This window comes from Pseudomyrmex gracilis, unplaced genomic scaffold (assembly GCF_002006095.1).
Source record: "Pseudomyrmex gracilis isolate BER0280 unplaced genomic scaffold, ASM200609v1 scaffold_287, whole genome shotgun sequence".
NCBI lineage: Eukaryota > Metazoa > Arthropoda > Insecta > Hymenoptera > Formicidae > Pseudomyrmex > Pseudomyrmex gracilis.
Genome location: NW_018020871.1, coordinates 70,005 through 85,412, shown reverse-complemented (window position 1 = coordinate 85,412; position 15,408 = coordinate 70,005). Strand labels below are relative to the sequence as shown.

General features: G+C 34.7%; 1 protein-coding gene across 3 annotated transcripts in view; it reads right to left on the bottom strand.

Moving 5' to 3' along the window:
• LOC109859782 (serine-rich adhesin for platelets) overlaps positions 1-14,296 on the bottom strand; it is an 80,233-nt gene extending 65,937 nt beyond the window's left edge. Inside the window, exons 1-2 of one of the 3 annotated variants that reach the window (XM_020438337.1) lie at positions 13,903-14,296; positions 12,412-12,628 (exon numbers count right to left, since the gene is read on the bottom strand). The gene's annotated coding sequence lies outside the window, so the exon portion shown is untranslated. The remainder of the gene's footprint in view (positions 1-12,411; positions 12,629-13,902) is intronic. The other 2 variants (XM_020438336.1, XM_020438338.1) reach the window with 2 other exon arrangements.
• Positions 14,297-15,408: the final 1,112 nt, after the last annotated feature.

Here is a 15,408-nt window from a genome sequence, read left to right as displayed (position 1 = left end):
TTTAAGCAGGAAACATAAAAGATGTGAGGAGAAAGATAAAATTTTACAGAAACGCAAAGAGAGATATCAAAGAGAGATATCAAGAAAAACACAAAACTTTAGGTAAGAAATCCATCATTAATGCCAATTAGCGCAGTAGAATTTTGTTTTTTTTATTTTAGGTACACTTGCTAATGCAACGAGCAATGATATCGATGACTCTGACTCTAGCGCAATTAGCAAAGATGATGACACTGACAATTTATTTAAAGCATCTATTGCATCTACTTCTATACTAAAACTAAAAAAGAGCTAAGATTGACATTGTAACTCCAAAACTTGTAGCTACACTAGATCGGACAAAAGTGAGTAGAGAAGTAAATAGAAAAGCCACATTTGTTCTTGCAGCTGTAGCTCAGAATTTAGGACATGACATCGCAGATATTAACATCAACCGATCGTCTATTCAACGTCGTCGTTCTATTATACGTAAATTGTTATCAAAACAAATAAAACAAAAGTTTACTGCGTCAAATGTCCTTGTTGTACATTGGAATGGAAAACTATTGGAAGAAATTAGCAGAAAAGAGACTGTTGATCGTCTATCTGTAATAGTAACTGAAGAAAATGTGGATCAGCTTTTAGGAGTTCCTAAACTATCTTCTGGAACAGAAGAGACACAAGCGACAGCTGTAATCGATCTATTAACTAAATGGAATATTTGTAACAACGTCTGTGCCATGTGCTTTGATACCACTTCAAGTAATACTGGATCTTTACAAGGAACTTGTACTATATTGGAAAAAACACTGAAAAAGTCTCTTTTGCATCTAGCTTGTCGCCATCATATATTTGAAATCATTTTGAAGTCAGTCTAGGAAGCAGCCATAAAAGTTCCTACTTCTGGGCCAGATATTTTCAAACGATTTCAAGCAGCTTAGTCTTCTTTCGACAAAACCCAATTTTCAACATCTATAAATGAAGACGCCGTATTCAACTGTATAGCTGATGTTCGAGACGACGTTCTAAAATTTTGTTTAAAACAACTTGAAAAGGGCTCCCAGCCACGATCCGATTACCGAGAATTTCTAGAACTGGCTGTTGTTTTTCTGGGAGAAAAACCTACTGGTTTTACATTCAAGACACCAGGACCTGTGCATCATGCCAGGATGGCAAAAGCTATTTATTCATTGAAAATATACATGTTTAAACAGCAGTTTAAACTGAGAGCCACAGAAGAGAAAGGTCTTCAAGAAGTATGTCTGTTTTTAATTTTTGTCTACATTAAAGCATGATTTTCGCTTACTAAAGCTGCATGTGCTCCTGCAACTGATTTGGAATTTCTAGTAAATATAGAAAAATTAGAAGATACATTACCGCATATTTCAAGAGTGGCAAAAAAGAAATTTTCAAACCATCTCTAGTATCTGTCAGAAGAACTAGTTGGTTTGGCGTTTTTTGATAAAAACCTTTCAGTAGAAGTAAAAAAGAAAATTACTATTGCTCTAAAAGAAAATCCTGGAACTGAAAAACCTGAAAAGAGACGAAAAATTTCCAAAAAATCTGTAAAATGGTCTGAGGTGACCGTAGATCAATTAGTTACACAGAATACCATGTCATTTTTTTTTTAAGCTGAATATAAGTACTTCTTTTTTAGAAAACAACCCTAGTGTTTGGGAAGAAAACTACGACTATGCAAGAGGTACTGACATAGTCAATAGTCTCAAAGTAATTAACGATAACGCCGAAAGAGGTCTAGCTTTGGTTGAGGAATTTAAGACCATAACAATACAGGAGGAGCAATTTCAGTATCTCTTGCAAGTTGTTAATGAACACAGAAAACGTTTTACCAATTGTAAAAAAGATGTTCTGCAACAAGAACTTTAATTTAGTAAAGTCCGGAAATATATAAATGATAATAGAGAAAGAGCCGTTCGCTGGATGTTGTGCGGAAGCATCCAGTAAACGTCTCTTATTACGTTTATATATTTCCAGTTTAAACTTCAGAGCCTAAGACTTTCTTATTATTAGTAAAATCTGTTATTTTATAAACAAAATTATTTTTTTATAAATACAACTTTGCCGTTCGCAAGCACATAAGTTGAATGTATGAATAAATTTAATCTGTTATTTGACTATTTTTACCTACTCTGCGCGACCTCTAAATATTGCACTAAATTACTCAGTTTTGGCACAAAGTAATTTTTTACTAAATGTAACAAAATAAGAGGGTGAGCAATACATATTTTCAAATTTTTTTTTATCATATGCTAAAAACCATCCTAATATATATATATACACACACACATAATATATATAAAGATGCAAAGTAGCATTTTATATAAATTTTAGAATTGTTATTCAATTCGAATTTTCTATGTGAATTACTTTACACGTTAAAAATATATTTTGCACATACATGCAGCATATGACCCTCAAAATCTTATTTCTTTATTTAATTTATACATAGAGAATATAATACTTATATTTCGTTAAAGAAGCATTATTTTCTAAAACTCGCACTCGACAATTAGCAAAAATACTGCAGCCTTTCCTCTTTCTGTATCATTCAATTTTATTCAGACGCTGCGTTATTCTAACGCGTATTTCGAATACAGGCAGAAAGGCCTTACGCAGGCTCGAACATCTCGAAACTTATTCGAACGAACGAAAATACGTGCCAGGAGACATCGCGAGCACAACGACGCGCGTTCGACGAGCTAAAAAGCAGGTCGGTCGGAAATAAGCACAAAGCTTACTGTCAGCTGCCAAAAGACTTAATTCTCCGTAGATCACACATTGTACGGCTCTGCCTAACTTTCGAAGATTCGAAAATACCGGAACATATTCATACAGTTCTTTTCATTGGATAGCGCTTAAACGGTTATTATACAGCAAACGATGCGTGAAGAAGATCGCGATACTGTAAAAATAATATCAGAACAAAACATACTTTTTCTCTAGTATTCAAGCTACGCGTGTTATACATGAAAATCAAGAGTATTCACATCCTCATCTATTGTCGTCTCTTCATTTCTTCATTTACGTGAAATATGCGACATGTGTAAAAAGTAAAACATGTACGCAAAAGAAAATGAAGCGATTTCTTCTCAGATTGGTCACAAAATATGCCAAATAACAATATATTAAACGCCGTTAAATATCATTTTTTTTTTACCGAGAGCAACATTTCAACAATGAGTAGATCGCGGTGAAATTGTAATCTCGACATTTTAATATAAGAATCGACTGTGTTCACCTTCCTTTTTTCTCGCGATGGAAAACGCGTAGATCGCGCGAGACATTGCGCGTTTAAATCGAGAGCGAGCAGTTGGCGAGTACCCAACTGTTGATCCCGATCGCCTAATGAGACTTTAATCGCCGGTAGATTAAATTTAAATTACGATCCGGCTGAATATTTTCACCCTTGCTTGCTTGCTTCCTTCTTCGTCCCAAGAGTCGCGGACATCGGATATATTATATATATTTATTTATCTCACCCGACAATGTGAGACAAAGGTGGGATCTGTGCGTAAGTTGCATCCCTGACGCAACGTCGGAATGTGGTTCAATCTAGTCGAGCTGAGAACGCGCGATAGGGTTTGATTTATATGCGTGGAGATACACACAGCGCCCGCGGACAAAATAGAGAATTTCTCAAACCGGGCGCGATCACATTATGGAGACGCGTTTTCTGCTGAAACGCGTTATCTCCGTCAGAAATGCCGAGTTTTCTATCCGATTAATTATCAAGAGGAACTCGTACATATATATATAATATGGCGCAAGATCCCGCCGTCGTGCTTCGCTCATTAACATTCTTCGAGCAACAATTTTTTAGACTTGCATTAATTCACACTCTCTTCTCTGCGCGTCAACAAACCTGCGTGAGTCGCACACGTGTTTCTTGGATATACGCGCGTTTCTCCCTCCCCTTTCTCCTCTTTCCCGGATATGAACAGTTTATTTAGAGAACACGTTTTTCTTTCTCATCATAATTTAGTCAATAACGTGTTTTGTTCCTTTGTTCCGACTGGAAAAGTCTCACGAATGTGACTCTGTAGATTGTTTGAAAATAGATTAAACTCTAAAGACATATGTACAATCTACAGCATATATGTAGTGTAAAGTCAGTTAGAACAATAATGACAATATTATATGTTGATGAATTGATTAATATTATAACTAATAATATTAAAAGTAAAAATAAGAAGTCGTGGAATTTCTCTTTTCATTCATTAAAAGCTCGTCTCTTTTCATATTAAAAGCGATCTTCACTTCTTTTATGCATGAGATCAAAGAATGTTCTTTCAATAAGTTATCTTTTTCTCTTTCTCTATTTCACTGTGTGTGTCTCTGTAAATTTTGTAATTCAAAGATTTATTTTAGGACAAAGAAGACGATAATTAAATTACGAATGATATTAATTACTTGATTTTTGATATTTGATGCTTTCGCATCAATGTGTTTTGTATTAACATTTGAAGATTTTTTGGGTTTGAAACCGTGTTATTGTCAATTTTATACCGACGTTTTGTAAACATTTCACGAAATTATCGTCTTCTTTGTTCTAAATTAAATCTTTGGATTACAAAATTGAAATGTGAAATGTTCACGAAACATCTGTAGAAAAATGACACTAACGCAGTTCAAATTCGAAAAACATCTTCGAATATTAATTATTTGAGTCGATAAACTTGATTCTTTAAGAGAATTAAATCAATTAGACAACTTGTAATGTCTATTAAGTTAACTCCTTTATCCTTATGTAAAAATACACTCGTATCTACTTAGAAATTAAATGTTAATTAGATGTTCTCAATTCAAAAAGTTAGTACTCAACTCGTTTGACAGAAAATCACAATTATAAAATAAAGAGAGTGAGGCTGTTTATTAATTAGATGCTCGACTGAAATAAACGTCAAATAATTATTCAGTACTACATTATTTAGATTTCAAGTCCCGAAAAGTACTTGAGCGCTTTGTGCGGAATCGACTTAAAACTCGTAGACTCAAAAAATCGTGCAAGTAATATTTAAAAAATCAACTAATCGCACTTTTATTTCTGTATTAATTTTTGTATAAGATAGCACTTAATTAACTTGATTGTGTTGTGGTTTAGTGCAAGATTTTTTTAACTGAATGTTTTTTCAATAAGAGGAGATGGAACTAGCTTAACATCCAGCCAGCTCTTCACTACTTCAATTTTAATTTTCTTCCGAGTCATACCAAATTTTTGAATTGAGTATCTAGTTAAATACGAACTCTAAGAATCAGAAAAATAATTTTCGAATAAATTTGAAATAAAAATTTGCGTGTTTATTTATATTTAATATAATATACATATCTATATTAACGTTTTTTTATTCTTATTGCCCTATTCCTATTTGAAGCTTTCTATCTTCTTGAGAATCATATATAATTTACATTTGTGCAGATTAAATTAGATTAAACTCGTGTAAATAATTACATTGAAATAATATTATATATATATATATATACATGTGTATATATTGTACATATATATATACACGTACAGTTTCCGCTCAACATCCTGGGAACGGCTCGTAAGGCCTTATATATTTCTTGGTTTTAATTTCAAACGAGCCTTAAGTCATAATTGTTTAATATTATATATATTACATATTATTACTATTTGCGTTGATTTTTACGGATTATTTTCCAAATTAATAACCAGAATTATCGCGGTGTAGAAATCACTTTAAAGAAAATAGTCTCGGTCAAAACGGGCGAGACGCGTTCACAGTTGCCGTTTGCAGCGACTCTCTCGCTACATTCTCAAAGTTCCCGGATTCCAACGCGCGTAATAGCAGACGACGAGCCCCGATGACTATAATTATCGTATCTACGCGTAACAGGTGTCGCATCTACTCAGTATGCTTTTATCAACATCGTACGTGACCGGGATTCAGATGCGAAACGCGAACTAATAGTATCTTCTATCGTTTTATTATATATGTACGTATAGTCGATTGCAAATTAATTGACGGCGCCAAAAAATAGCTCGTTCGATTCGCTTGCGTGCAAATATGTCAATAGATATGTGACATTTTTCTGACTGTTTTTTCACTTTTTCTAATTCGATGAATTATTGATTAGTCACTAGTCACACTTTTCCCGAAAGTTAAATTGAAGTAAATTACTCTCTGTGTGTATATCCTGAAGTTTTTAGCTTTCTGTGATTTATCAAAATTATTATCTTGTCCGTTTCATGACTTTTTTATAGGTTTTATTTGTAATGTAATTTATTATTTGAAAACAACTCAAGTCGATGAAACAACAAGGTATTTGGGCAAATGCTAGCAAAAACGTTCGTGTGTGTGTTTTATTGGATACAAAAAACCTTACAAACATAGAGTACAATTTGTATTCGTGGTGTGTAGTTGTTTGTTGTCCTCTGGTATTTGCTAGAAAGCAGCGAAGTAATGCTTCACATTATGAGCGCGCTGTAATCATCCTAATATTATTTATTTTTGTTTGTACACTGATGAAGATCTAAACGAAGGGATCGAAACGTCTGTAGTTGTTTTTGTACTCAATAAAAAAACACATCTTATGTTTTTGTTCGCATCTGCTGAAATATCTTGTTTCATCATCTCTTATTCAATTGTTAACTCAAATCGATGTCAAAACATTTATTTATATCGATAAAACAATTTAACAACACACAATATATTTTCTTTAAGTTTTTGAAAAGTTTTATAGCACGTTCTTTGTTACCAAGCTCGGTTTTGCCTGATCTCGTTTTATAGTTGAATAGAAATCGCTCTACAAAACCTTGCGTGACACAATAGCTTGAGAAACAATCTTTGAAAATATGTGTTTGTTGCACAAATGTAATTTTTGGATGTTGATCGTTTGGTTGTGTACTTTTGTAGCAGTAATATATATTAGACTAGTGTATAGGGAGCTTACCTTTACACATGTATCGTCTTTCCGGTTAAAGAAAGACAAAAGTATTCGCGAGACGCAAAAAGAAGTGAATACGTGAACGAAATAAGAAAAAGCGAAAAGTGACAGACTCGCTTCGTTCAACTTGACGTTTGTGCGAATAAAACGACGACAAACCACATTACCGAGCTCAAAATACCAAAAGTATCAAGAGCGCGCTCTTTCCATTTGGAAACGATCATTAACTTTGTTACATGCGCTTGCGGAACTTATCGTTTTCATCTTCAAAGCTAGAAGTTGAAAAAAAAAAGAGAAAATACCACGAGAGAAAGAAAGAAAGACAGACAGAAAGAAAGAGAGAGAGAGAGAAAAAGAGAGAAAACGCTTCTTTTTACCTCATTTCCTTGCAGAAGAGTGAATAGTCCGACTGTGTGTGAGAAGGGGGTCATTTTCACAAAAATGAGGGGAAAGCTCTTGGAGGTAACGTCGCAAAGACGCGTCAAAGGAGTTTTGCTCCGACAAGAAACTCCCAAGCCTTATCTCGACTCATTGTCGAGGATCATCTCGAAAATAAACTTTCGTGCGCGACGCAACGCCTCACGCCAAGTGTCCTAATAGCGTTAATGTGACCAACAATTTGAAAGGTTCAAATACCTTCGAATACCGTTAGTTTCGCGAGGAACAAACAAATGATCGTACGGTTTCTTAATGAAGACGGACGCGCGTTGTCTTGAGACCGGTGATTTCACTCTTTTCAGTCGACTGAGATCTACAATTTATCATTGCAATGATTAGACTCGCGTGATCTGTGACCTGTGACGGATATATATTCGCGCACAGTAATGATACGTTGAAGGATTATTGTGAGAAAAAGTGAAATTTCTGTAAATCACGCTGTGTGCGTGTGGAACACATTATATTTTCATTTGAGCCTTCCGCTATTGCTATAGGTAGACGGTAAAAAACATTAGAATAATTTATGCGTAGAAGCTGGTCACACAAATTACTCTCTGATGACTAAATCAACAAATTAACGACGATTTGAAACACGACTTTTTTCATGTTTGCCTTGTTATCGTATTTATGTCTCTACGAGGTCGACCATGTGTGATTAATCTATCGGTTTTTACTTGTTCCGTCATCATTCATTAAAGCCGCCGAAATTCTTAAAGCCAAGCGATTTATGAATATTATATTATGAATATTTATTCATAATATAATATTCATAAATCATGTCATTGTGCAATTTGTTGTTAATCTTTTGAGTGAATTTTTATAAAATTAATGGTACATATTGTATATATATGCAATATAACATCATTAATATCAAAAGAGAAAGAACTAATGAGGACCAAGAGATGCTGATTTCAATATATATTTTCACTTTCTATTTTATTAAAATATTTTTCGAGAAATGATTCTGAATAGAAGATCACGAAATTCTGCGGTAATTGAGTGACGTGGATTCGTATCCGAGATTAAAAAATAATACGCGCTAAATGGAAATCCACATTGACGGACAGAGAAAGTCAGCGACTAGATAACTTTTTCATCATCCTTCGCGGCGTGTCGTTGTCGCAGAGACAGCTGAAATCAGCGGTCAACAAGAAAGTAGACGAACGCGCGCGTACGTACACATTATTTGACAACGCGATGAGCCGGTTTTCTAAACCGGGAGAAAATCGTGAATGCAGATGTACGAGAGTTATTACGGTGACGTATAATTTAATATCGACCGAGATATCGATCAATCAATTCACTCAGAGAATCTATATTCAGACTATTTTTTTCGACGTTAAAATTGTGCTTTTATTAAATTTTACTTGTAGATCTCACTACTACCTAGCGTGTTTTTAAATATCTCAAATGCTTCAAAGAGATCGCGTAAATTTAATGAAAGATTCTTTTTTCTCATTAAATTCAGACATTCGTACGGACTTGTACGTAACGTATAAAATGATCGTTATATTGATACTTGAGCGCAATGATCGACTCGCTCATAAATTATCCCTTCGTGGACGGTCTCACAGAAAAAAAAATAGTTTCTACCACAGCTAAGTACGGTTTGCTGAACTAAATTTGCTGCTGTAGCTATAAAATTTCCTGTTACATAGAAACAGTTTGCTGATATTCCTAAATATTTCGACATAATAGCAAAATATGTAGATCTTGTAGCTAAAAAGCTTAGGTGTCCATAATTCTACTAAAATTTAGGAACCACACCTAATTTTGGTAGAATTATGGACACCTAAGCTTTTTAGCTACAAGATCTACATTTTTGCTATTATGTCGAAATATTTAGAAATATCAGCAAACTGTTTCTATGTAACAGGAAATTTTATAGCTACAGCAGCAAATTTAGTTCAGCAAACCGTACTTAGCTGTGGTAGAAACTATTTTTTTTTCCGTGCTGTAAGACTTACATGACTTTACAATCAAACATCTCTGCAAAAAATCAATATTTTTCTAATTTTTTTAATTAAAAAACAATTTTTGAACAATTCTGCAATTAAAAAAATTAAAAAAACAAATTAAAAAATCTCCAGTAATTTCGAAAATACAAGCGTTTAAAAAAACTAATTCCAACTAAAGATACCTGGTTGAAATTTTTGAGTGGGAGACCCATATCAATCCACGAAGAGTTACTTTATCACAAAGATATACAGCTGGTATTATAGGTATGCTAAACAATTATGATATGAAGAAATAATTGCCAAATACATTAAGACTATTGCTTTTATTAGCGCTTTTGCCGTCCAGGAATTGACATTCTACTGTACTGCGATCTGTTCAATAAATAGCCTACTCGATATTTCGTGAATGTCTCTATTCTTCACGGTTATTCACGTACAACGACCTCCGCGTTTAGACAATATCCCGAGAAAAAAATATTACGCTCTGAAGGATCATCGAGAGATGCCGAAGGAAAAGTACAATGAACGTGAAAGGACGACAGTCACGGCTTCTTTCACGACCACATCAAAGCCAACAAATAATCAGCTGAATCCTCGATTTGCTTTAGCTGATTCTACCAGCGCGGTCGTCCTCCCGTCTCTACCTAACCTATTCGCGCATTACGGTTTGCTAGGATTTCCGGTGTTGTGGTATAAAGAACGGGAAGCGACGCGTTTCCTCCACCTGTGTTCCGCATGTAGGACAAAATTGCACGCCGCTTACTCGAAAAAAAAAAAAGTTTTTATCAACGCGTATCGTGAATCTAAATAAAACTTATGTGCCATAAGTATCTCTCATAAACAAATATATTATCATATTGTATACGCACAATATCTAGATATTATTATTATCGCAAAACAACTTAAACTCAGAAAAAAACAATGAATCGTAAGAGGCCACTGCGAACATCAAAGCACACTATTACTTCAGTGTGAATTTTTACACAGATTAAATTGATTGAAAAAGTATTCTTTTAGAATATCAGTTTGCAAATAAATTTATTGAAATAAATTTCTTTTTAAAATGGATTAGAAGACTACAAGTTATATACAAGATATTGATGTATTTGATTTATTTTGAAACTTAAAATTTCTTAACAATTAAATTTTATTATAGCTCGTTGAAAATTGGTAAGAAATATATAAGGTGTACGAGCCATATCGCAGGATTTTTTACGCGGAAGGGGTTTTTTTGCAATATTTTAAATTAATTTAGGGGAGTATTCAGGGTTCTTCATATGCAAATTTAGCATCCTATGATTTGTAGAATTGAAACTTCAATTCAAAAACGTAACTTGTAAAAATTTACTTGTGACCACGTATATACATATATTCATATACAGTCAAACCTTGATAACTCGAATCTCTATAACTCGAAAATCTCTATAAGACGAAAATTTTGTTCATTTCCTTCCGCTCCGCGGAAAGAAAAAACACACTTCGATAAGTCGAAATTTCTACAACTCAAAGATTTTAGCTCTTCCCTTGAGATTCGAGTTATCGAGGTTCGACTGTATATATACATGCAGATTTCCGCATAAAAAATCCTGCAATATGGCTCTCGTATACACTTTATATATTTCTTAAAATTTCTTTTTTTTTTAATCGCGTAAAAATATATTTCACCTATCAATTAATAACATCATGATATCCGATGTTTAAAAATAAAAGAAGATAAAAGTATCTGTTTATAAAACCTGTATCAAAAACAACGCATGTGTACACATTTTTTCTCAGATATATTATCGTACACACAGAAAAATGTCATTCTATTACCTAAGAAAAAGAATTACTCAATTTATTTCCTTTCTTTTAAGTAATAGTTAACTTCAGAAAAGAATATTTTCTTGATAATAGTCTTATCTCTCTAATGTACTCATTACAACTTTTTAAAAAGTTTAAGTATTACGCACTCAAAAGAATGTATTTTCTTTTCAAGAATATTAGAAAAGTATTGACGAATCTCTTACGTTAGTAATATGTCGATTATTTTATAAAAATAACTTCTCTTATTAAATTTTACAACTTGATCGTCATACAGTAGTAATGTTAATTTAAGAATTTCCACTAAAGATGACTTAAAAGAATAAAGGTCGAAAATTTTAGAGTAATCATTTCTTATTAAAACTTCTTGCACAACACTCCCTGCACCCGGTTCGAACGGTCTATCTCACACACATTATCTTGAAATAATATAAACCTATATTGAAAAACAAGAATGCATGTAACACGAATTTTTCTTTTAAGTTAATATTCGTGATTAAAGTATTAAAGTATAAGCTTATTACTAAAAATTTAGAATGTATTTTGAACAAATTAAATGTTTATGATATATTTGTGGATATATAAACTTATTATATACTTGATACAAGTGATATTTACTTGGTATTTTGCTGTGTGTATTTTTAGATAACGCAAGAAAGTGTGTTGTGTTTTTTTTTTAAATATATTTACACAGTTCTATATCTAAATGTAAAATCGCAAGAAAGCCCTATTTGCATCGGGATGGCGCGGACGACTTTCTAAATTTGTATCAAATACTAGGAGCGTCACTTTCACCGACCGATCATAAATTCCGCGTCACCGCAACGTGTAGTTAGATTCTTCAGTCAAAACTGCAATTGAATCATAAAACTCGGAAAGTTCTAAAATAAGCCGATAAACTCTATGGAAACCGAACACATATTATCTCGATGCTTATGTCACATAGGTTGAATTCTACAATAGCGGAATATTTTGAAAAGGAAGCACCGCGTAATATCGATCATCGCGGAAACTCCTAAAACCGCCGCATGTAGGTACACGCGTCCGGCTCTAAAATTTCATGCGTCCAGTCAAATATTGACACATGTTAATAATTCAATTAAATATCACGAGAATCTGCGAATGTTCTGGAATATTTGCAAAATTATAGTTCGCTGATGTTTTCACAATCCAATCTTTAATACGTCGCATCTTACATAAAGTGCATTGCTTTAAAGAATCTACGATTTACGAATCTAGGATTTTATCTCTAAATGCAAATGTATATATTAAATAATTTTTTTAATCATACATTGCACTTTACCTTTTGTCTTTCCATCGAGTTTTCGAAGAATCAGCGAATCCCAAAATTGTCTTTCGCCGTCGGTTTCCTCTACAGTTATAACACACAAATAATTCAGAAACAAAGCGACTGACTCCAAAAAATCTCAATAACTCTTGATCCGGCAAAGTGATGGCACATTGACGCTTGGAGTGTAACTATGCCATTTGAAAAGCGAAAAGCGCACAACAAAGAGCAGCTGAAAAAACAAACTTATTTATATATCGACTCTACGAGATGTCTCGTGACAAGTAGACATCACGAAGGAATAGCTTATTTTACATATCACGATTAGCGAAATTATTTTGCAAACGCTCCGTTATAAATCAACTCCAATTTTAATAGAGTCTATTATGTAACATGCCAAAATAACATGCGAAACACTTGAGCGTTGCTTGTGCTAATGGAAACATGGTCGCACGACGTCGGGCAACTAAAATCTCTCTCATGCAGAGAGAGAAAAAGAGAAAGAGAGAGAGAGAGAGAGAGAGATTGTCCGTCTCTGTATCGTTAATTATATTAACTACGTAATAACTACTGCGATATCAGTGATCCAAAGTCATTGGTAAAATCAACTAAGACGGCGCATACAAGATCGACACAGTACATGGTTTTTTTCAGGTAATTTTCCACAATATAATTTATATATTTTTTTATTTAATTTCATAAACGACTTGACAGACGAATAATCCGAATGTATTAAATGTTCGCGCAAGTTTCATGTCAGTGTTAGCGGACTTTAGTCTTAAACAACCGTTTTTACAGCGTAATTATTGCGAGAAAAATTACGAATCGGTTAATCAGGCTTGCAAACAGGCTTAACTCGTCGGACTGTTGATGCAATCTGAGTTGTTGCAGTTAGAAAAATGATGTCATTTATATCCGAAAGAGATACCCAGTTCGTTACTTTCTGTTTGTGTATACATCTTTGTACACACTTTATTAAATAATCGAGAACTTCCAACCAACAATCGCGGGTTCTCTCTCTCTTCTAAGGTAATCATTATATTTACAGAGAAAATAGTTTGCGTCACAATACGAGATCTACTTTACTTCTTGCAAAGAAGCAAGTCGGCGTGAAACTAGTCAAAACTGCTTACGTTCTTGCGACAAAGGTAGAAAAATTTATGAAACTTAAATGCCTAAAAAACGTAAAAGTCATTGTCTAAATAACTTTGTAAATCGTGTCGCTAACCTAAACCCTAAACCTAAACGATCTTTATTAACGGTTACATATTATTATATAAAATCGTGTCGCTTTTCTCGGATTGTCATATAATACGGGACACGACGTTGAATTAAAAGTGGATTTGGGTCAGATGTGGAGAGCAGCGGACTAAGTCAAGAATTACGTATCTCTCACGTTACGATCTCTTCCCGGAACGCGAATATGCTCGTGTTCGCTCGGTTCGTCCGTCTGCACGCCTTTCTAATTCCATCGTGAGATTCTCGTGATACATCGTTATCGCCTACCTGTGAGAGAGGTTTCCTGCGTCGAGTAATATCCACAGACAGGAAGGAATCCTCAAGAAGATGCGGCACGCGAGGCGAGAACTAATGGCGGTAGTGGTTCGTCAGAGGACCGGAGTTCGTGGCGCTTGTCAAAACCAACTTATCGATCGCACTTTGCCGTACGTTACGGGGATGAAACTCGCACGATCTCGAGAAAGTATCACTGCTCGAGACTGCGTTGTGTTGGTCGCGAAGAATCCGAGGCGCACGGAAGATCAGTACGCTCCGTAAATGCGAGCGTGCGCGAGAAAGAAAGAAAAACAGACAGAGATAGAGAAAGAGGGAGAGAGAGAAAGAAAGAGACAGAGAAAAGGACGCGAAGAGACAACCGACAGACAAATCACGAGAACCGACCGGGCCGGTTTACTACGAAGAACTGAACTAGGTAGAGTTGTTTGGTCCGCGGCCATAGGATCGGCCGTTTACGTCGCGGCTCGGCACGACTCGGCGTCGTGTCGTATGTTCGGCGTAGCTTGCGCTCGGGCCGTGTCGGCCGTACTCGGGAGGCTACCTCGGACGCGGCAACCTCGACGAACTTTCGTACGCAGGTCGAGGCCGGACAAGGAGCCTTCCCGCAGCTTTTCGTTCTTACGGCCGGCCGTTACATGCGTTTACTTCTCGCGCGACCTATCTTCGTTAAACTCTGCATAATTCGTCACTTCCTAAATGAAGCTGCAGACAAACGAATATAAATAGCGTCATTATTCCCGCGAAGAAAACGAAGAAGCGAGAGAACATCGAAGAGATGAGCGCAGAGAGCGGTTTTTCTCGCGCGCGAGAGAATTTTGAGAAACGCTAAAAAACACAGCTTGCAAGAAAAAATTTTAAGTTTATATATAAAAAAGAGAGAGACAACAAACGACAACAAACAGATCTTTACTGAAGTTAATTTGTCGTGTACTGATACGTACTTGCTTTGCTGAAACCTATTGAAAAAGTTCGACTATCTAATAAGTTGTATCATTCACTCTTTTTTCCTAATTTTGAGTATGTATATTAATTATCAATGTTTCGAGTAGATAACGAATGTAGATAACGAAAGGACTTGTACTTCAAATACAAACCAAGAAAGTGGTCGCTGCGTTCTCCTGTTCTCTCTCATCATATGATCTGAGAATCCTTTGTTTCAGATACCGGCTCTCGTCCTTCTTTAGACGTATGCGCGACACGCATCTCTCCCTTCCCTTTGGACTAGAGACGAAGAACGCCGAGGGCAAGGTTCGTTTCGAAAAGGAAAAACGCACAAAGAATAATAAAATATTAATTCAGAGATAAATTCCGTGTTTTTTTCTGAAAATATTACATAATTAAAAATACTTGAAAAATCCAAGTTTTTATAATAAATTCTTCAAGTACTCCAATAGACATTTGTAAAAATATTGTATAATGGCATCATAAGATGAACAATTTTGTAATGATTGCACTAAGATAATTTGCCATAACGCAACAATTTTGTCAAAATAAAAT